The 24,522-nt window shown below is 34.0% G+C and overlaps 1 long non-coding RNA gene across 10 annotated transcripts in view; it reads left to right on the top strand.

Annotated features, from left to right (window-relative positions):
* LOC125616089 overlaps positions 1 to 24,522 on the top strand; it is a 307,484-nt gene that overhangs the window by 197,807 nt on the left and 85,155 nt on the right. For all 10 annotated transcript variants that reach the window (XR_007346710.1, XR_007346713.1, XR_007346711.1 and 7 more), the window contains one exon: positions 17,542 to 17,647. This is a non-coding gene — a long non-coding RNA (uncharacterized LOC125616089). The remainder of the gene's footprint in view (positions 1 to 17,541; positions 17,648 to 24,522) is intronic.

A 24,522-nucleotide genomic window follows, 5' to 3' on the forward strand; every position in this document is an offset into this window, starting at 1 on the left:
CTCTGTGGGAGGTATTAGTTACAACTTGGAGGGATCCCCAGTTAGCCTCAAGGTCTCAAAATACTCTAAAGGGCAGCTCAGTCTTACAATCCTCAGCCTCTAATTCTTGCACATCTGGTGACATATTCTGCAAGATTTCTGTAAATCACGCTTTGGAAAGCAGTTAAAGAAATGTGAACTCAACCACTTTTAAATTGAGTAAAAGTAAGAGATAATGATGTTGCTTAATTTAATAAGAATGTTTGGCACAGAAAATGTCTGTAGGATGACTAGTTTAAAATGCTAGTGATATGAACAGGTAGAAAATATTAGTTTTAGGCATCTTTATGTCACTGTGACCAAGAACAATTTTGAGGAGGAAAATTTTATTTTGGGCTCAAGGTTTCAGAGATTCAGGCAATAGATGACCAAATCTATATCTCTGTGCTCCAGGCAGGTTAGAACATCATGACTGAAGGGTGTGGCCCAGAAAACTACTCAGTTAATCACAGCCAGAAAGCAGAGAGATAGCTTCACTCACCTGGGTCAAATATAAAACCCAAAGGCTGGCCCCCAGTGACCCCCTTCTTTCAAAAGCATCCTACCTTACTATAGATACCACCCCGTTAATCCACATCAGTGGATTAACCCACTGATTATTGGAAAACCAGAGGCTGGTTCTTCTGATAGGAGAGAACAGACTGGTTATGTTATAGTTCATATAGTTCCACTGATTATGTTATAGTTCTCATAGTCTGATCATTTTACCTCTGAACATTTTCACATTGTCTCACACATGAGTTTTTGTGGGCCATCTCATAAGAAAACTCTAACAGTATTTAAAACGTAGTGTTTCTCATATTTGAATCCAAGAGGAAATATAATGTCCTGCTCTTCACAGATACATGATATTAGGAGGATGTGATTTATGGATTTTGTTGTTTATTCTGAAGATCAAAAATTTTGCTATAGGACTTCAATTAACAAAATAGTTTACTAACAGGAGCAATCCAGGGAATAGGGAAGAGGCCAATTACATGAAAACTAAACTGAGAATTTAGGGGAAAACAAATATATATACAAAGGTTGAAAGGTGAATTATATCCAAGTTATTGAGGAATGATCTAACAGCGACCCTGGTGAACACAGTACAGAAAGGGTTAATTCAATGATAAATGTAAAAGATGAGTCTGAAAGCAGATCATGAGAGAGATGGTGATGTGCCTGAGTATGGGCAGAATGGTCACCTGAAGATGTGCACATTGAAATCCCCAGAACCTGTGAATAAGTCACATGGAAAGGTACCTTGAAGATGTAATTAAAGCTGTGAATCTTAGGATATGTATTACCCAGGTAGTCCCAGTTTAATCATGAGAACTTACCAGCTGGAGACAGAAGAGAGATTGGAAGTCAGAGATCTTCTAAATGTAAATGGCCACATGTAAATATAAGAAAGATGGGGCTGGGCAGGCCCTTCCACTCCCAGCCAGAAAGGAAATTGGGACTACTACTCCTCCCTCTTGGAAATGGATTTTACCAAAAACCTAAGTAAGTCTAGAATCAGATTCTTTCAAGAATCTCCTGATGAGAACTTGCCTCTGCCCTCACCCACTGCTGCCTCCAGATGAGGACACTGACACTATTTTTTTCTTCAAGTGTTTAAACAGAGAAACCAGCTAAGCCAACACAGATTTTTGATGATCATACTTGTGAAATCATAAATATTGTTGTTTTAAAACCCCAAAGTAGCCAGGTACAGTGATGCACACCTGTAATCCCAGTAACTTCGGAGGCTGAGCAGGGAGATGTCAAGTTAAAAGGCAACCTCAGCAATTTAGTGAAACTCTAGATAACTTAGTGAGACCCTATATCTCTAAATAAAATATAAAACAGACTGAGAATGGAGCTCAGTGGTTAAGCACTCTTAGGTTCAAGAAGGGTGGTTTCACTAGCAAAATTTGTGTGTGTGTGTGTGTGTGTGTGTATGCGCACATGCAAGCTCACACACTTGTATAATGCAAATAAATTGTCACTGCAAGGGACTTTAATCAGAATATTTCAACAAAAATAATGAAAGGAGTAAAATCATTAGTGTCAAAAATTTGGGGTAATGACCACTTATGGCAATTACTAAATTGAACTTTGATGTGTAGTGATCCTGAAAGACAGGGTAATATGTTATTAGATTTATATGAGCAAAAAGAGAAGTCTTTTTTGTGGAACAATTTCTTCCATCACTCTTTTATCTCAGGTATCAAAGACCATGGGGAATTATATAAGTAAATAAGAGCCACTATTTGTCATATGAAAATGACAAGTATGTGCTTGTATAGTGCCAAGATATGAAAATGGAATTGGAAAGTAGAAAAACATAAAAATAAGGAAGGTGTGATGGTTTGATAATGAGGTATCCCCCAAAAGCTCATGTGAAAGACAACACAGGAAAATTCAGAAGTGAAATGATTGGGTTATGAGAGTCTTAACCTACCAGTGCATTAATCCAGTTGAGTGGATAAACTAGGTGGTGACTGTAGTCAGGTAGAGTTTGAAAGGAGGAGGTGGGTCACAGTGGGTGCACCCTCATGGTAGATATTTTATCCCTAGTAACTGAGAAGCCTCTCTCTGCTTCCTGATTGCCATGTGCTGAGCTGTTTTCCTCCTCCACAACCTTTCACCTTGACATCCTGCCTCATCTTGGGCCCAGAGCAATGGAACCAACCATCTCTGGAATGAGATCTGAAACAGTGAGCCCCAAATAAACTGCTATTCCTCTAAAATTAAACTATATTTAAAATTCTGTATAATTATAGGTAGACTAGCTCTATTTTAATAAATTAAGTTCATAATAATTATGTCACAAATTTCATAATAATTCTTTTAATACCCTCTTTAAATGACCTTTGTTCCAGTTTTTAAAATTTTCTCTGAGATTGATGTTCTTCTCTCAAACACCAAAACCCATGGTTATGATTCAGTCAAGTTTTGCCATTTGCTAATAATTATAACTCCTGATAATACCAATTTTGATTGTTTTCTTTCCCAATCACCAAAAGTTATTTATAACTCATTCCATCTGGTGTTCCTCAAAGGAAAGCTCTCCTATTTTATTTTCTTTTATTCTTTTTTTGTCTCACTCTATTCATGCTTTCCCAACCATTTTCACCTAACTGTATGAGTAAGGAATTGTCATTTTAAACTACAAACCCCAAGAGGAGCTGCATGTCTCCTTCCTAACTCCCTCCTTCTAGTTATTCCAGTTAGGAATCTAGGACTTTCCTTGAATTTTTCATTTCTCCTTTACCATACCCAATCCATCATTATTTCCTTTTGGCACTGATTGCAAAATATAAATAGATTATTTCAGTTCTCCTCATGTCTACTGACAACATCTTATGAAACCACTATAATTTCTCGTGTTGATTTCTGAAATAACTCCCAATCTCCTTTTGCTCCTTCTGTCCTCACCCTTATGTAAAGCCTATTCTTAACACAGGACACACTGTCCCTGTTACTAAGATTAGGATATTGCTCTAATGGCAACCTGACCATAACTCCTTCATTCCTTTTTTTCATCAGTGTAAAAGCCAATGTCATAATGTAGCCTAAAAGGGCTGTCTGAGCTGCCCTGAGCATGTTCTGACCCATGGTAGAGAATCCTGCCTTTCTTCCCTGTAACATCATTTCCAGTTCTGAGCTTCAGTTTGAACATATGTAGCTATGTTCTCCCTTCCCCCTCTCAGGCAGGGATGGGAAGCCCTGAGGTGGCTGCATACCCTTCTTTTCAGGGACCAACATAATGTCACATTCTCAATGAGACCTTGTATGCTCATTTTTTAGTAGAAACTAACAAATCTACTTTATCCTCACCTGTTAACATTCCCCTTGTCATTCTTTTTTTAACAAAACAATCACTTGATACCATCAAATGTACTGCATATTTATTACTACATATGTACTAAGTACCCGTCTCTTCTAATAAGATTTCTAGCTCCATGATAGAGGATAGGTTGTCTGCTTAAGTCACTTGTATATACACACATATTCACTAATGAACACAAACACCCTGTAGACATACAATGTACCTAGTAAAAATTAATGAAGAATTTCTAATCATTATAGCTATACTTAAATAGAATGAAAAAAAAATCTGTCATTATCACTTATCAGACAGGTGTCTTTTGTGCTACAATTTGGGTAAAAAAATAATACTGCTAAGTAGAATATTTCATTTGTCTTCTAGTATCCCTAGATGTATGAAGAAAGAATGGTATTAGAGAAAGATAAAAGTAGTGTGAATGAGTAGCATGAGAGAACTTCCTTTTTATATTTTAAATATATCTTCTGTTTATGTAAAGTAGACGTATTAAATATTGCCAAATAAATGCATTACTCAGAATAATAAAACTCTACTCTTACTGAAATGAACATGGCCAAAACACAGATAAATCTACAAACTTGCAAGTCAATACAAAATTTATTATCTACTCTTTTTAAAAGTTGAGGTAGATGCATCAAGGAAATTATGAAGAAGAAAATTACATCTCTCTTTCAATAGTGCATGCAATCAAGTTAGAAAGAAAAGATTTAATTTTTGAAAGCTTAATATCCTCATATGAGTTTAGAATTTCCTTCCAGATAAGAAAAAATCTATTACTATGAATAATTTAGGCATGGGCATTTCTAGATTAGGAGGGATATAAAATTTTATTTCGGTATTCAAGGTATTCATAATCTAAATCAAAATTGAGAACGTATCGCCCTGTCCTTCCCTACAAGCACAGGGATTCTGGATATTGCTATCCAGTACACACTGACCCGAGCCATTAATGAGAAAGCTTTAAAAGGTTTATTGAGAAGCAGAGTTGAAGAAGAACACAAGAAATCCCTGGATTCTGCACAGTTCTTTCCTTCACAGAAGTGCTTGGGACTTCTATTTAGAAGGGAGTTCCAATACAGAATACCCTGTCTTAGCATAGCCTGGAATATGAGTGGGCCATCCCTAAATAGAGTAGATGCCCTTTATCTTCTTTATAACAAGGGACATGATAAGAGATCTCAGGCCTAGGAGATAAATCCAGAGCTCAGCTAGAGAGACTACATATCAATCTTGTTGATATCTGTCAGAAGTCTGGCTATTACTTTGAAAGTCTCAGTTCATTGCAGCTCAAAAGCTCTGTGCCAGGCCACAGAGAAAAGGAAAGGGACAGGAAGAGCTATTCATGCACAGATTTTTATCTTCTCTATTCTCTCTGTGGCTAGCACTTAGCATGTAATTGAATATATGGTTCCTAATCAAACAATATAATCATGTGAATTTTAATGGGGTATTTAATGCCTGCTTGCAGCAAAAGGAGATAGAAAAAAATCCAAAAGATCACAAAACATCACATGAAGTTTATCACAGCAAGGCTAGGACAGTGACACTTGGAGATATTTGCTCTGCTTGTGTAGATACTGCACTTAGAGATCAATTTGATCTTAGGACACTGACTTAAAAGTAGTGCAAGTTCAGGTTTGCCATGTTCTACTTCCTGGAGAGCCTCAGAGTCCCAGGTTCCATTACCTGGACAAACAGTTAATGCTAGTCTGCTTAGCAATAAAAACTCACATGATCTGATGAGAAAATTCCATAGAGTGTCACATAAATAGGGAATGACCTCTGCTTAGTGATGAAATCCTGTGTCCTTGATACCCCCAGGAAGATGACCAGAGAAGGTGAGAGGAGATGTCACCAATGACACCTGAGTTTTGGATCAGTATCAAAAACTGTATCATTTTTTTCAGATAAGTTCTTTCAAGTCCAAGAGGAGGGTCTTTCCTGTATAGGAGAAAGTTAATTCCTAGCAGCAGGAAGTGTTCAGCACACTAAGAGGGGAGATGGCATCTGATTCTCTCTAGTGTTTACTTTTCCTTTAGTGAGTACACAGGTTGGTTCTGGAGGAGGGGTGAATGTATCAGACAGCTCTGCTGTGGAGAGGAGCACCCCAGGCCATTAGAGGAAGTTTGGCGTCACTTCTAGATATTATGAAGTACTGATTCTATTGGGAACCAAGATATAAAAGTGAGACTATCAGGAATAAAAATCATGCATGAAAAAGAAAAAAATAATAAAAAGAGTGTGCACTTTATCCTCTAAATATTTTCTAATTTCACATTCCTGACACTTGAAACTCAATCTAAGTAGATTGGGACTATTGTACCTGAAAATAGTTCCTACAGAACTCATCTTTATATGTTTCTACAGCATAGTTGGAAAGAGAACAGTCCTTGTTCATTCTAGTAATTGCCAGTATTGAATTTTTTTAAATTCACAAGTTGTATTTTACTGCATTCAGAATATTTACCTGTTTTTTTCACTTGACACATAAAAATTGTACTCATTTACAGGTTATGAGTACTCATTTACTCATTTATAGTGAGGTAACTAGAGTTGGCAACAATTAATTGTGTCTTTCAAAATAGCTAGAAGAGAGGACTGTGAATGTTGCTGACATAAAGAAATGATGCATGTGTGGGTAAGAGATATGCCAATTACACTGGTATGATCATTACTCATTCTTTATGTGTATTAAAGTATCACAGTGTACCCCATTACTGAAATATTTTGAGAATAAATCCACAATGCTATGGTGGAAATGATGGGTACATATGTTAATTTAATTCAGAGGCTTTCCTTAACTGTGGTTGTGAGTACCTATTTCCATCATCCATCTATCTATGTATCTATGTATGTATGTATGTATGTATATATGTATGTATGTATCTATCTATCTATCTATCTATCTATCTATCTATCTATCTACCTGTCTGTCACTGAGTCTGTAATTTAAATATACATCATATTGCTACGTATTTAGTTACTGATATCTTGGTGTTCCAGTGGCATCATTATCAGTGAATATCAGTGACCTGTGCATCTATGTAAAAGTGTATTTTAATTAGTTTCACAATAGAATGTTTAATTCCTAAGAGAAGGATGTGAAATTTAGACTATTCTTAAGAACATTCAGTGCCATGCACACTCAGCTCCTTACTATCATTAGGGACCACTGCAACCTTACGCTAGACAACCCATGTTGGAAGTGGATAATTTTTCAGAAAACCATGCTCTCTTACCAGGTGACAAGTCCATAGGTGGGGTCATCTGAAGCAGTCATTCAGATAATATAATGAGTGGTACTGGTTCTGTGACTGACTCGCGGGTGAGTTGTACTTCTTGAAGTTTACCAGTTGACTCAGTGGGATATGCCATTACATTTCACAGTGGAGGACATGAGAATAGCAGTCTATGAATTTTATCTTCATTCAAGACCCAAACATCTTCAACCATGACTATGTGAAGTTTCCTCATTGGGATTCACCATAAGAAGGTAGCCAACGCAAAGGGATATTTAAACACATACTAGTAGCTAATATTCTGCTAAAACTTGCTGCATTCAGTGAAGAAACAGTGAAGAATCATTCACATACCCTTGTGAAAAAAGTGCTGATATACTGTAGGCCTTGCCACATGGCAGCAAATTGATCTTAGTCTTTTTTTTGTTTTGTTTTGAAAGTTCAACAGAAAATGAAAGTATTGGTAATGCCCAAGGCTTCAAACATGGTCCTAGTAATGGAAGCACACTGCTGTCCACATGACATCAGCTATTGCCTGTAGAGCAGGAACTATTTGTATTTGACATCTACAGGACAGATCCCACCATCAATGATGACACTATTAATGAAATAATATCCCATATGACTGTGGCCTCAATCAAATATGTGGTGAGAAGAAGAAATACATCTTTTCTATTGTCATAAGATATTGATTCAACTATATAATCCTGACAAGTTTTGTAAGTACAGCAGGTCCCTAGAAATGCACTACAAATATAGTGACAGAACCTATTATTAAGAATTTATGTGTGTGTTTACCTAATCTAACATGTATGCATGCTTGCACTAAGATAATACTTCAAAATGCCCATATCATGTGTAGTATTTATTAAATGACCATCAATCATAAATCAAAATAAACAGCAGCTCTCAAAGTAATTGCAGCTGCTTTCTCTTGGCCAAAAGCAATGCTATCTTGTAATGTTGAAAGGGGTTTTTTATTCCCAGAAATAACAGACATCTGAGATTCAATTCCAACTAATTGAATCCAGAATTACCTGACAAATCCTAACCTGCACTTTTTTTTTTCCTAGTGAATATAATTTGGAGGATAGGGTCAATAGTCCTATTTAGGCAAGACTACAAGGTTTGTCTCCAGCCTTCATTTTGTTACAGTGGACTAACTGCAGGTCTGAGGATATGCCGTACCCAGAATAGGAACAGTGGACCCACATAGCTTGTCTCTAAGGGATATCCCATGTTGGAATTCAAAGACATCCACTGCACCATTAGCTGAACTGGTTTCTCTTTCTCTTCTTATTTAACTTGAAACTTCTCTAAAGTTGTGAGTAGAAGCCAAGAAATCAAGATTTAAATGAACATACCCTCCTTGATTGCCTCTGTATTAATTTTCTCTTGCAGAGTACCACAAACATAGTGATTCAAAGCGAAACACATTTTTGTGTTAAAGCAGCCATTCGTTTTAAGCTCTCTGTTCTTGTTCTGACACAATCAGTCTCACCAGCTTTCTTTTCCATTAGAATACCACCACCAGCTTGCATATTCTCTTCAGGCACCTGGGGCCTAGACAAGGTTCAAAGGACCCTTCCTCCAAGGCTCTACATTCTAGCAATGTCTACTTCTTTGTTTTCCTCTGTCCCAGAGTTACCTAAATGTCCTTCAACATACTTTTTACCTTTCACTGTCTCAATGTGTTTAACCATTTACAGATGTTAAAAATCATCTTTTTAAGAAATCATTTGATTTCTGTTTTCTAACCTGGTTCCCCTTAGCACATAATAAAGGAGGTACACAATGCACTGTCCCCATGCTGTGGTGCTCTTTTTATTGCAGGGCCCACTGCCTTCTACATGTAAAGGGTGGGCAGGGAAGTGCTGGCCTAGGGAGCGCCTGGCTGTGTTTCCAAGTTCATGTCTTTCTTCTCTCACAAATGCATTTCTTATTTGCTCAAAGGAAATAAATTGGTGCTGTAACAAGTATTGTGATACCTTCAAAATCAAATGAGCTACATATGTTGTAACAAACACCAGAATAACAACTAATGTATTATATGTTGCACTGTTTTATTTGTTTTTTGTGGGTTTTTTTTTTTCATTTTTCTCACAATGTATAGGTAAGTTACTGATTACCAAATTTATACTTATCTAAAAGATGATCATGATGTACAGTGTTTACATAATTAGCTTCAGATGTGCCATTGTTTGCTAGTAACTTCACATTTTAAAATATTCAGTTATAAAACTAAAATGATCAAATATTTAAAAATAAAAACAGTAAGTTTTTTTAAGTAATGTAGAAATTTAAATATAAAAATCACATTAATGGATAGGAAGTTAAATTTCCCAAGTCTTTTATATTTAACTAAGTAAATGCTTTGCTATTAAAGCAACTAATTTATCTGTTAAAATACCACTCATCGACATTGACTATTTCTGAAATAGTCATAAAAGTAGTTTTGAATAAAAGCACTTCCAAGTACAATTATTAATACTGAACATTTATTCATTTGGAAGGCATTCTATTTTAAAACACTGTAGAATGCAAGGTTGGCCTTTCAGCTATGATTAACCATGGTGTAAATTGCAAGCAATAAAGTTTAATTATGCCATATTTATGCAAAATAAGGTAATTGAACACATATATAAGATATTCACATGATAAGAAAATCAAAGTCATTAGGAATAATCTGAATTTTCATTTTCATGAGATGGTAAAATTGAGAATAGAGGTTTAAGTTGTTTCTTTAGTATGCAAGCAGAGATATGAGTCATTTTAATGAACTTGGATTAAATGCAACCTTGAGATAATTTACTTATAAGAAAATAAATACCATACATATACAACCCATACACAGAAGCATGCAAAAAAGCCATTCTTTCTATTTAGATTATATCTCTGGTCACAAGTTTGTTTATAAATCTCAAGCAATTGTAATATGCAGCACTATTATAAGTGAGGATTACTATAGTTTAATTTTGGACTGGATAAGAGAAAGCACATGAATACAAGCACACACTTGTGAACCCATGCTTCCTCACACAGCATAGCATAAAGGCAGACCAGAGCAAAACTTTCCTCTGCTCTTAGATCACAAATTCCATTTATTCTTTGACCTACTTTTTCATATCTGTCTTTGCTGAACTTCCGAGTGTCTGGCTATATTCTTCCATCTGCTATATTATGTTTTGAGAAAATTCCCTTATAACTTAGATTCCCTTTTATATAAGCCTAAAACATAAGTATCTTCTTCTGATATAAAATTTAATAATACCATGTGTTCCACACCTCCCCCAACAAAAACTCCACAAAACAGGACTGTGTGCTGATTTGTGTATTCATTTAGTGAAAGTCTTGTAACCACTGACTAAAAGGACTTAAGGTGTAAAGTCCTTAGAGAACAAAAGAAATGACAATAAAAATACTAATTACATATTCAGTTTCCCAATAATTGTTTGGCTTCCTTTTGTTTGCATCAAGTCAGGGAGAATAAGAATAACTATATTTATATGCCTCAGAGACCATGTTCTCTAGTTGAATTTTGTGATAAATTTTACTTCTAATTAAAAAAAAATAATCTTAGAATACCTTTTAGTTAGAATATTTATGTGTTTAATTTTTTTCTGTCAGGAAAGTCAAGTATTATTTGGAAACATAGTTTGAAGTCTCCTTACCAAGCATATGCTAAAAAATGAGCATGCTGGAAGGTCTTTATTCTAAAAACAAAGAAAAAAACGTATGTGTGTGCGTGCATACCTTTACATATATGTATAAATATAGAAGATGTCAGCATGTCCCCAACAGTGTCTGAACTACATTATACATTAACACTCTTGGTCACAGCTGATATCCCCATTCTCCATGCCTCAGCATCTTAGGAAATCTGTGTTTAGTTTTCAAACCACTGTTTGGAATCCATTGTTGTATCCCTGATTGATTTCTCAGTTCTTGAAGCCAGTGTTTACACCTTCCATTTATACTCTTCTAATACCTTCCTCAACTTGGTACATTTTGTTTTCAATCAAATGTCTCTGCCAGCTCCTGTTTTATTAGCCCCAAACAGATATTACCCTTCTCCCCATTCTGGCTCAGGATCAGTGGTCTATGAATTGTTGGGAACTATATTGAAAACAAAATCTCTTACCTCTCCACAGAGGGAGAAGGGAAAGAAAATACTTTATTTTAGAAGAAGCATGAAATCAAGATGTGATACTTATCAGAGGCAGTCTCCTAAGAGACTACAGAAGCAGAAAGACATGTCATCCTTTGCCATAGCTAAGTAGGTTCACCTCATTACATACATGTTGTCAAGACCATAGAAATCAGCCTGCAAGTAAGAGTACCTGACAGCACCATTTGTCATCCTAGATTCATCTGGTAATTGTGACATCCATGAGTCTTAGCTAATTTGCTTTATCTAGAGGAGAAACAAACTGTACATTGTTATGATAGGAGGCAGTTTGCAACTTGGAGCAAGGTATTCGCCAAAATTCCTCTCCTACTTGACCACAGAAGCCTAGAGATAGGGACCTTCATCTTCTTTAAAGATTACATTTAGAAGATCATCTCCAACCCTTATAGAGAGTCATTCCTGGGGCTTAAAATTGACAGGAAGCTTATTTAGCTTTTACAAAGTTTCATATGCATTTCAAAGAGAGCTAATTTACACTTAAAAGTGATCTAAAGAAGCAAAGGAGAAGGTGGTGATGGGGGTACCTCCGATGATGATGATGCTGCTGCTGATGATGCTGCTGCTGATGATGATTTACCTTCCATTTTTATTTTAAATTTTGTTTAGAGACAGGGTCTCTGAGTTACTTAGGGCCTCACTAATTTTTCTGGGTGAAATCCTCCTGCCTCAGCCTCCCCAGCTGCTGGGTTTATAGGTATGCTCTTCCTCTCCTGGCCCTCTCTTATTTTTAACTGGGAGAATTTGTTTTTGCTTTCTCCTGTTTGTATTTACTTACTCTTGTGGCATTAGTACTGTGGCCTTGGCTGGCTTATTCAAGAGAAAAGGCTCAATGACAAGACCTTCATATATTTTCTGCTTTGTGAGTATTCTGAATTAATTCTCTGCTTTGACTAACTAATGACTGCCTAGAGGGAAAGTAAGCAAAGGGATAAAAATGCCACCCTGCAGGGTATTGCTTAAGATTCCACTTGTGAATGTCTAACCATAGAGGATGACAATAGAGGTCAGAAGAGCTCAGAGGATGCCCCCAAGAAAGGTAAATAATCTCCCCTTTTGGAGAGAGAGAGAGAGAGAGAGAGAGAGAGAGAGAGAGAGAGAGAACAGAGACAAAGAGATAGGGAAGCCATAATATCTAACCATAAGAATCAAATAGTCAGGACGTATTTTTTTTAAAAAAACTGTGTATCTATTTATCTGTCTATAAATACATATGGATATGCATATTTATAGACAGAGATACACCTACATATGTGTATGTTTGTGTATGTGTGTGCTGGTTAGAATGAACTGTACAGAGAAGCACCGATTTATATTTTATTAAATTTTAAATCTCTAAGAAAGAGCTTTCTTGATCCTAGAATAATTTTTGACATCTGATATCTCTACTAGTCTCTAACTAGGCCTTAGTGAGTAATTGGACCAGTAAAATAGAAGCCTTTCATTTATATAATAGTCTTAGGAATTGTTTAGAAGCAAGCTTAAGTTTTAATGAAGCACAGCTGGGAATGATAAAGAGCCGGGGAAATATTACAAAGTGTTTGGGGCTGGCCTGGAACATGGTGAATGGAACAAGAGGTCCAGCAGCGGTGAGAGGAGAACCTGTTTGTTCCATCTCCTCTCTCCAAGGCTTGTTGTTCACACACAGGATGTTTTCCTGTGTCTTGGATATACCAAGCTCATTTCTGCATTAGAGTCTACACCCCTTCCATTCCCAGCAAGCTGACATTCCTACCCATGTCACATAGGTCTTTGATCAAAACCCAAGCATCCCTCCACATCATCTAAAGCAGCCTTTCTGCTGTTCCACCAGTTTTGTCTCCTACATTTCCTTCAGAGAATAAACTGTCACCTGAATTGCTTTCCTTTCTCTACCCAATTAACATATAATTTTCAGGATAATAGAAACTTTGTACATCCTATTCACAATGAGCCTGGGAAGTTTTACCTAGAACTGAGCCTGGGGAAGGAAAAAAGTACTCAAAGTCGTAATTTAGAAAGGGAGATACTATATTATAAGTCCTAATAATGGGGGTGTAGAATTTGGAGCAGGAGCAAAACTGTTAAAATTTAATGCTTTCATTTGTCTACATGTAAAAACTAGTTATTTCAAAACATATTTTAGTACTTGGTTAATAGTGTTTAATACAACTGAATCAAGATCTTAGGAATAATCAGATGGTCTTTCCTAGTCCTCTTGGCAGAGTGAAGCATTGCTATAGTGAACACATGTGGGATAATTGATTAAACCCATTTTGAAGATAGAATGAGAAAAGATGTAAAAATCATTGGTTCCAACTTCTTTAATAATTTACAATAGTGTTATTTAAGTACATGTGATAATATAATCAAAATCATTAGTTAGTAGACCTGAATAACGTTAGTTAATTAATTTTTAATGTGGAAAAGTCATTAGATAATTGATATGCCTCTATTTTGGTGTAAATATTTAACATTATGCTATCTTTGTCTCAGCATTTAGCATAGTGTTAGACAAGTAATAAATATTCAGTAGGTGTTTGACACCACAATGAAGGAAGGAAGGAAGGAAGGAAGGAAGGAAGGAAGGAAGGAAGGAAGGAACAAATCAGGTTTCTGTTATGAAAATGAAATTTAAGGCTTGAAAATGTATGAAACAAAGACAGACATGGAATGCAAAGGGACAGTAGACAATCATTTGTGATATTGTGAATGGACTCATAGGCAGATAAATAGTGACAAAGTTAATGGTTTGTGTACATTTTTAGTTTTTATTGCATTAAGTTATATTGTATTAGATCAGCAATTCAAATTCTATGAGTCAGTCGTCAAGAAGTATTCAATGAAAACTTACAGCAGCCTAGTTCTCTGTATTCTGGACATACAAAAACAACCAGGAGAGAAGCAGCTATGAGTATTGTATTTCTAGATATTGTATTTTTGGAGCTGTATTGTGGTATTGTGCGCGCGAGCGCGCACACACACACACACACACACACAGTTTAGATTAACCAAATGTGGTTTACTCTAATGCATTTTAAACTATTTTTTAATTTATTAAGAGCATTTAAAGAAAATGGAAAATAAGGTAATCCTTTATATTCTCTGAATTGCACATATCAATCTACAAATTTTATTTCATATATTCCAAATTTTGATTAATAAAAAAGTGTAAAATGTGTGTCCATTTAAAATAGATGTAAAAGACTAAATAGAAGTGTTTTATCTGTAGGATGTTTAAATTTCTAATGGTGTTTCTTAGCAAAGATTTTAGAAGAATTTACACTATAGTTATCATTATCTTAAAGTGTTCTTGACATGACTCAGGATGAGATTTTTATTTATTGAAACCATATTTTTAGGTTACAGCAACAAGTGAAAAATGAACTCAGGAATAATATGATGGTCTTTGCTGGTCCTCTAGCAGAGTGAAGCATTGCTATAAAGAGCACAATCCTGTGGGATCATTGATTTTAAAAAATTGAATTAATTAAAAAGCTTCAGGAATTAGATCATAATTTTTCAAGGTACTTTCTTTTTCATGTTTTCTGTCACTCCTTAGATATCTTTTATAAATTGATAAAGCTATATAATATTAGAACATGAAACTTCCCTTAGGGACCAATAATGAGATGACATTAATGGGTTATGCTGAGTTCTGCCAGGATGAATTCTAGCCTCAGCCACCAGAGAACACATAGATCTAAGTGATACCAGTAGCTTCAGGAGAAAAACATGACAGTCATGATGTATTCTGTAATGTGCCGTGGATTTGAATATCTAAAAAACACAAATCCAGTAAATATCAAAATCAGGAGTGAAATTCATAATCTTCCATCTATTGACTTTTAAAAAACACTTAAATCATTAAATATCAACATGAAATTTCGAGGCATGTAATCATGATTTTCACTAAAATCATTAATAATGCAAATTGAATAATACCCAGTATCTGCTCAACACTTTATATTTATTGTATTTTTTTCCTCCATATAGCTTATGCATCAGTGAGACCTTCAAACAGATCCACGCCAACATTTGTCATCCTTGTTGTTGTTTTTTACATTAAATATCTGAAGCTTTAAAAGTTAATAGAACTCTCAGGTCAAACATCTCGTCCATGGGTTACTTATTTCAAGAGATTAAACTCTAAAATAATATATTTCTCTATAAAATGGTCTATCCAAAATTTAAGCTTTACATTTGTTATTTTCCCAGCTCCATTGGACAATTAAAAAATAATATATATGTGATCTATGATAATAAATCCTTTACTTACTGTGTTTGGTGCTGAGAAATTAAATATTAATTAGACTTAACTACTAAACTCAAATAACTTTCAGACTTTGGAAGTCACACCTTGAAGCAACTGATTTGATTATACTGTGGCAGATGATCACAGTGACATAGCAAAAATGCCCTATAAGCAATAAAGAAATAAGGGCCCAATTTGCTGTTGGATAGCAGGATTTGAACAGCTGCTTAGAGATGCAGAGGATACTTAAACCAATATTACCATTAGTGAATATTTGAGAACTGGACATTGATAGTGTACTGTGAAATCTACCTTGACATGTCATTCATCCCTACTGGCTGAAAATATCACTGATAGCAGCTCATGACAGCCCATTTTCTCAAAGAATTGGTCCTTCATGCTTTAGTCAAATGATCACTTCCTAGGTTATTAGACCAGCTCCCACCTCTGAACACTGACCTCCATTGTATGAGCAATACACAGGGTACACAGTTATTTTTCCTGGCTTTAAAGTGAGAAATGTATCTATATTACAGATTTTATTCCATAATTTCTAGGTGGTCTAATCTAATTAGTCCTCAGATGAGAACTTATTTTTTTGTTTCAACTTGTCTCCCTAAGTTTTAGCTTGGTTCATTCCCAGCCTTTCTGCTAAGAGGACTCATCATTTCAGTCATTTGAATAAGAAATTCCATCTATCTTCACTTCTGTGGAATCAAACCAAAGATACATGATGTCATATCAGTAGAAGATGAAGAGATGAGATAGCTGGATGACTTAGGCAGTTACAAATTTATGAATTCATAAGATGCTGGCACGGGTGTGCATGTGTGTGATCATAAGATCTTTGAAAGGATCTTTTTTACACACCTGTTACATACTTTCAGTCTTATACTGGATTAACCTAGTGTAAATTTCTCAAATCCAGAACTATATACTTCACATCATAGAGATGACCAAAAGCTATTTGAATAAATGAACAAAGATGTAGCATGCTAAATATAGCAATAATGTGGGGAAATTGCACTTATATGCCAAACTGTTTGACAAAAGATTTTAATTAAACATTTTTATCAAATGTCTCTAATGTGTTTAAATACATTAAAGGATAACTGTCATGACAAATAAATTAGCTGCTTGGTCATGTCATTATTAAAATCAAACATAGAACTGTAATTACTCATGTCACAAAGTGCAATTCAAATTCATTTAAGCAAAAAAAAAAGGAGTTACTGTATTATTTAATTGAAAAGCCAAGAATTATAATGACACCAATTCTGTCTGAATCCAGGTGTCTTAAATATTTATCAGAAATTCTTTTCTATCCAGGTAGACTTTTCCCCAGGATCAAATGAAGGCAGATTTTCAGTCCTCAGTTCTAATCCTATATCCTCCTAAACATAAAGCTAGAAAAAAAGAGAGTTTTCATTTTACAATATTATCATTTGGACCAAAAACAACAACAACACAAATAAGTAAGAGGGGTATTTCTATAAAGGAATTAAGGATAACGAATAAGCCCAAATCAAAAATTTCTGTCATAGAAATGGTATTTGTGGTGAATAACTAAACATTTAGTCAATGCAATAAAAGTGTACCTAGAAATTATGCTGTTTATAGGAAATAATTAAAATGAAGAATGTTATACTTCAAATTTTTATAAAGGCAAAGATTTTTGCACTTTAAATGAAACATTTCTTAAAGAATTATGAAATACCTCTATCCCTGAAATTATGTAAAAGTGTAAAATACTCGCTTAGGATAAGTGAATTTTGAATATATTGACAAAATTTTGGCTTAGAATTACTGATTTCTTAATGAGCTCTTTGATATTCCTGTGGTGGGGATGAATGTCCCAGATGTCCTTGTATTAAAGGCTCGATCCCCAGGCTGCCACTATTGGGAGGTGGTGAACCCTAAGGAAGTGGGGCCTGGTTGGAGGGCTTTAGGTCATTGGTAGCATGTCCTTGACAGGGATTGGAGATCATGGTTTCTTTCTTTTTCCTCTTGTTTTCTGGTCACACAGTGAGAAGTTTCCTTTGCCATAAGTTCCTTGCTATTGTCATCTAACTGCTTGACAAGAGGACCACAGCAATAGATCCCCCTGACTTTGGACGAAAGCCTTCAGAACTGTGAGCTAAACAAATTATTTATATATATATATATATATATATATATATAATGAATATATATATGAATATATAAAATGTGATTACATTTATATACAGGCAAACTAGTTAATATATTTTTATGGGTACATATATGGTTGGGAAATTTTAAAAACATAATAATAATGATGCACATAAAATACAATTGAGTGATTATCCTTGGTTCTAGAGATGAAGGTGAATGTGAGCTGGAAGGGAAGGATTTCTGATGCTCTATTCATTAACGGAGTGATGCTGCTGATTATTCTTTGGATGCTTTGTACATATAATTTGATATAACTTTAATGTAATTAGCATGAAATATCTTAGCACATAGCCTTTTAAAGTACCTTAGTAGACTTTGTCAAGTAGTCAACTAATTAATAGTATCAGTTTTCTTACTCAGCATAATCATCTTTCATAGAAATTATAATTTGCAAATTATATAATTGGGTGTTATCATGTTTTTAAATTTTTTTAAAAAAATTACTAATTTGTTCTAATTAACTATACATCTCAGTAGAATACATTTCTGATACATTGTACATAAATGCAGCACAATTTCTCACTCCTTTGGCTGTACATGGTGCCATCACACCAGTAGTGTAATCATACATGTATATAGGGTAATAATGTATATCTCAATCCACCATCCTTTCCATCCCCACATCCCTCCCATTCCTTCTTTCCCCTCTACCCAATCCAAAGTTTCTTCATTCTTCGAACCCTGCCCCCTGCCCCCTATTATGGATCAACATCTGCTTATTGGGAGAAACATTTGGTCTTTGGTTTTTAGGATTTGGCTCATTTCACTTAGCATGATATTCTCCAACTCCATCCATTTACCTGCTAAACTTTATATTTTATATTTTAGGTATTTTGTTATGATAATGGAGCTTATTAACACAGACATTAACATTTTTATTTTAAATAAAACACATGTAACAGAAAACTGTACCAAAAATACAGTTTAATTAATTGTATAATGTGAAGAATTTGTTAATCAACACCTGGTTTACGAAATAAACCTTTGCTCAACACCTGTTACATCCTATGCCCTATGCCAATATACGTACCTGTTTTTTTTAATGTAACTGTCAATAGCCAATTCTGCCTTTTAAAATCTATTCTCATATTCTTTAGAATTTTATTGTGTGTGTATGTATGTGCACACGCACACTCACATATATGTATAGATACTAAAGTTTTTATTTTTATTTTATGATACATTTTGTTTTTCAGTCTACTCCACTTTTTAAATATCCTCTTATAGATTTTTTTCCTTTTTTTTTTCTTTGTTTTCATACTGGGATTGAACTCAGGGGAACATAACCACTGAGCCACTTCTCTAACAATTTCTTTGTTGGCATACCTGTTTCTTTCAAACTGTAGAATTGTCCATGGTCTGGGCTTTATTATTGCATTATAGTATGTTCCTTTTCAGTCCTGAAAATTGGCATATGGAACCACAGATTATATTAAAATAGATTTTATAACTTTGTCCAGATACATTTTTATGTGAAGAGTCTAATAGTATTTGACATTCTTTTTTATTTTTATTTAATTTAAACTAGGAGCACTTTATCACTTTGATACATCCCCAATCCTTTGTTTTTTATGAGACAAGTTCCCTTTAAGTTGCTTAGGGTCTTGCTAAATTGCTGAAACTGGCCTCAAATTTGCAATCCTCCTGCCTTAGCCTCTTAGGTTGCTTGGATTACAGGTGTGTACCACCACACCCAGCAGATATTACTTTTTAATGGATGCAAATTAGTTATACATAATAGTGGGTTTTATTGTTTCACATATGTACATGCATATAACATAATTTGATCCATTTTCCTCCACACTATCTGCCCTTACCCTCCCCTCTGTTCTCCCCCTGAGCACCTTCCACTACAGTAATGGTCTCCCTTCTACACTCATGAATAAAATGATGCTTGACTTTATGAGTCAGACTTATTTCACTCAATAGAATGATCTCTAGTTCCATCTGTTTTTCTACAAATGGTATTATTTCCTTCTTCTTTATGGCTCAATAATACTCCATTGTGTACCTGTAGCATATTTTCTTTATCCACTATCTCTTGACAGACATCTAGGCTAATTACATTCCTTGGCTTTTGTGAATTGTGCCATGATAAACATGTGTATGTCTTTATTTCTAAAGTATGCTGACTTTAATTCTTTAGACAAATGCTCAGACATGGCCCTCCTGGCATTCTCTCTCTTGGTTTCCGAGCTTCTATGAACTGATTAATTTTTCTCCTTCATGTCGTTCCACCATGGCATTCTGCCCTACCTCAGCCCAGAGCAGTGAAGTCTTCAAACCATTTACTGAGACCTCTGAAACTGTGAACTCAAATAAACTTTGCTTCTTGTTCTTGCCAGGTACTTTGGTCAGAGAGACCCAAAGCCAACTAGCACACATGACTCTATTACTCCTGTCTCCAAAACAACTTCATTACCATTTGTCATTTAAAGATAGGTATCATATCTTGTTCCAACAATGAGAAACTTAGCTCCAATTAATATTTGTTTATCTTACATGTATTTTGGTTATAAAAATATACCTTGCTCATGTATTTTTCATGCAAACAATATAAAAAATATGTCATCTAACTTTTAAGGACTGACCATGTTTAGTACCATGGCTTATCTACTTTGGAGATTGTTATATAGCACTTTGATTTTTAGAAAGTGGATATCTAATTAATAATTATCAAATTTTCTCTTAAATCACATGATGATGTATCTTAATAAATGACATATCCTAACATTTTTTAAAAAATATTGCTTATTTTAAAATAATGTAAACAGGTTACATGTGTGAATTTTCTATAACTGGAAAATTCAGACACTATCATACTATTTCCTCTAAAATATATCTAGTCATTTCTTAAGCATAATTTATTGAATTTGTAAAACTTGGAATAAACCACAATTTTAGTCTCATCAGCTGCACCGTTAGCTTTAAATATACTCTTAGCTTTTCTTGAATATAACAAAGCTTGGCATGATTTGAGGTAATGAAATAATTTTTCAAAAATTATATTTTCCTGTAATTCTTCCTTACTTCAGTGCTGGTTATTTGCTTTCATTATAGTTGACATAAATGTTATATTGTTGCCTTTCAGGTGAATTAAGTCTGGAGGTAGCCTGAATCTGTCAAAATTATTTTGATAAAAAGTAGGTTTCATCAAGTATTTTTTTTTCCTTTTTAATTCTTTTCAGCAGAAGCTTCTAAAATAATAAAATAACTCCCTGGAGATAATTAATCACAGTGGGAATTTAAGACATAATTATTAGAAAATGCAAAACATTCATACTGATTTTTTAAAATAATATTACTTAGTTTCAAAATATATCCTCTCTCAACACTTACTTGGTCTGATTTGTAAATATACATACTTATGTCATTTTTGTGAGAAACATGAAGTCAAATTTAAAATTTATATTAATTATGTATGTTCATCTGCAAGGTCTATTTTGCTAAAGAACATGGACTAAATTTAGATAATTTAAGAAATTACTTTAAAGAAATGATAAGTGACTCGAGGTGGATATTTTTTATTCTGAAATATCCAAATAATTTTTACTATCAGATATACTTAAATATATTTTCATTGTTTATCTAATTTATGTTCATTGTTTTCAAAATGTATCTTTTATTTAGAATGAGTCTTTTGTAACTAATATTATCAGCTGATGAATACAATATAAATACCAACATCATCGCTCTGCAAGTGCTAATAAAATGATTGGTTTAAGAAAAGAATATGAATGAATGCCAAAATACTTAGATCAAATATTGATGAGAGAAAAGCTTTTCATATTTTGCTGAAATTCAATCTTATTTACTAATCATACGGAAAAGCAATATTAGCAATTTGGAATCATATTTTAGGACCTGAAAATACTAACAAAGTTAACTTCACTAATCATGAAATATTTGGTTAATATTTTACACAATCTGTTTGATGTAACATGAAGTACCCCACATACTAATTTGTTTTTCAAATGGCATATGGGAAATTAATTTTCAGTTTACTGAATATATGGAGAGTAGAGGAAACATACTAAACAACAAGAGGATACAACAAGAGAAATCAAAATGCCGGAAATTCTATAATACAACTTTAAACATGTAAATATCCTGAAAAAAAAACAGTTGGGAATAATGCTCAAAATTAAAAGATCAGGAGATACAACCTCTAAATGTCTTGTGTGTACACTGATGAATATATAGTGATTGTCAAAAATGTGGGGAGGCTCTGTGCATGTTCTTGTGCAAATCAGAATAAAAAACAATGAATATGAACAGGTATTGAATGAAGTTATCAAACTCCTGCTGAAAATTTTGTTAGAACTAATAATAACATTTTGATTATGTAAGAAAATAGCTGTACTTTTCTAGAGACTAAAATATTGTGGGCAAATGTCATGATATCAGAGGCATGCTTTATAAAACCTTAACAAAAAATATAGAAAATGAAAATGCTTAAGGCAAAATGCTCAATTTCACATTAAATTAAATATATGAAGATTAATTATAATATGATCTCTACATTATGTGCTTACTTTAAATTTTAAAGCAGAAAGCAAAATGCACACTAACACAGTGACAAAGCCACATATTTTCCTGTAACTGAATATTGCTTGTAACACTCATTTCTCTCACACTTTTTTCAAGTTTTTCTTCTAGTTTACATTGAAAGTTAATAAATAAAACAGTGTATAAATAGAATAGTCAAGGAAAGAAAAAGTTCTGTCTTTCTTCTGATTAGGTCATTTCAGTGAACTCAATTTCACATGGAAGGATGGTATTATGAGCTTGTCATCTAAAGAAACCTCATTTCCATTGATACAGAAATGCCAAATTTAAGTTTTTGGACTAGTAATGGACACTGAATGCAAAGTGAGATGAATTCCAAAATTTCAAATATCACTCTTTGAGTCTTGTGTTTGTCGTAGAGAGTAAATGAATTGATACATGTAAAGTGCTTATAACATGCCTGCACTTAATGAACAATAAAAATATTAGCTGGTACCATTTTGTTGTTATTTGTTATCAGCAAGGACAATTTTCTAAAGCAGCTGAAATAAAGGAGCACAAATAATTCACAGTCTCATATGTGAATGAGCTGAAATATTGTTTTAGAAAACTATTTTAAAAAAGCATGCCATCAATTGATAAAATAATAAAAGTCTGTTTGTTCAGACAAAATACAAGAGGAAAGTGATCAAAAAGTAAATAAAAATAGATAAAGCCTTGCTATTAGTCACTGACTACTTATTTATACTTCTCAGAATGCCCTTAAATTTCTGGAAATATTCTTTTGTTAATAAGGTTTAAAAGGGTACGTATGTTTAACTAATAATGAGGTATATTTCTAAAATAATGTTTAAAGAAATTATTTCTCTATAGATTTCACTTTGTGTTTTTACTATCAATTTTCTAACCATAGGATTATATAAAACCCAATTCACACATAGATCATGTATCCAGAATGTATGTTTCATAGCACTTTTATTCTTCTAGTACTTTGGTAATCCTATAGTCTGCAATTTCATTTGCCAACTTCTGCAGATATTGCCAATCATAGCCAATCAAGTTAACATGTATTGTTTTTTGTAGGTATTCAGTCTCAAGAGACCTTCATAGCTATCTTATTTCATGTGAAATAATCTCCTTATTTTGACAGTGAAAGCCTTTTTCATTCCAAGCATACTAAGTTTATCCTTGCTGTGACATTCTTCTCTTCTGCCCCAATGTATGTATTATTTCAATCAATTTCTAGTGTACACTAAGAAGCCAATTTGCATCATCACAGTTTGCCAAGATCTTCCTTTCCACTTGATACTCTATATAATGGCACTTCCTGAGCAAGTAATTTAAAGCTTATCAGAGTGTTGAGGGAAGGACATTAAGTCCTCCTTTCCACATTTGCATATCTCTACTCTTACCATGGTGACCATCACTATGAAAAATTTCTGTTTTCCCTTTGTATTCTTCTTTACTCTTTTCTCCAAGGTAATAAAATGTACATCATCAAAGATAAGAACTTACCCTCTTTAGGGTAACATTTCCCCAGGAAGCCAGTTTCCTTCCTTCCTTCCTTCCTTCCTTCCTTCCTTCCTTCCTTCCTTCCTTCCTTCCTTCCTTCCTTCCTTCCTTCCTTTCTTCCTTCCTTCTTTCCCTATTCCCTTTAAAATTTCATAGAGCAAGCGCTCTTGTCCAGGTGCCTGATCTTCCTGAGAAAGCCTTCTGGAGGTGTTTGGGGGAGATAAAAAAACTACCTTACTTAATTATCAATAACTAGGCATGTAATTTGATTTTGAAGTGGAAAGTAATAGCTGAAGCCATATTCTACATTTCTGCCCTTAATAGAGGGCCATTGATAAAGCTTGTACATTTATATTGCTTCAGACTATAAGCCTAGAGGGGAAAAATTGTTTGGCAACATTATGATTTTTTGGATTATGTATGTGTATACCTATATAATATTCATTATATTCGCATATACCTACATATAAACACATACATAGTCTTTATTATTTATATATATATAATTTTTCTTTTAAGGAACATTATAAACCCTTTTTCCTCCTTTAGTCCTACAAATGACATGTAGTTGGCAGTAAATAAGTGTGTGATGTTGGTAGAAACATATTTTATTTTCTCATCATAAAGAATCCTGTAACTTCATTTATTAAACATTTAGTCTGTTAAATTAAACATGGGTAAGATATAGTTATTACAATACAGGCATTCAGACAGTTTTTTCTATAGTAAATTTCTCACCCTGTGTAGTAGTAGGTATAAATTTACTTTCTTTATTTATATTGTAAAGAATTGT

Source organism: Marmota marmota, unplaced genomic scaffold (genome assembly GCF_001458135.2).
Source record: "Marmota marmota marmota unplaced genomic scaffold, marMar, whole genome shotgun sequence".
In the NCBI taxonomy this organism is placed as follows: Eukaryota; Metazoa; Chordata; class Mammalia; order Rodentia; family Sciuridae; genus Marmota; species Marmota marmota.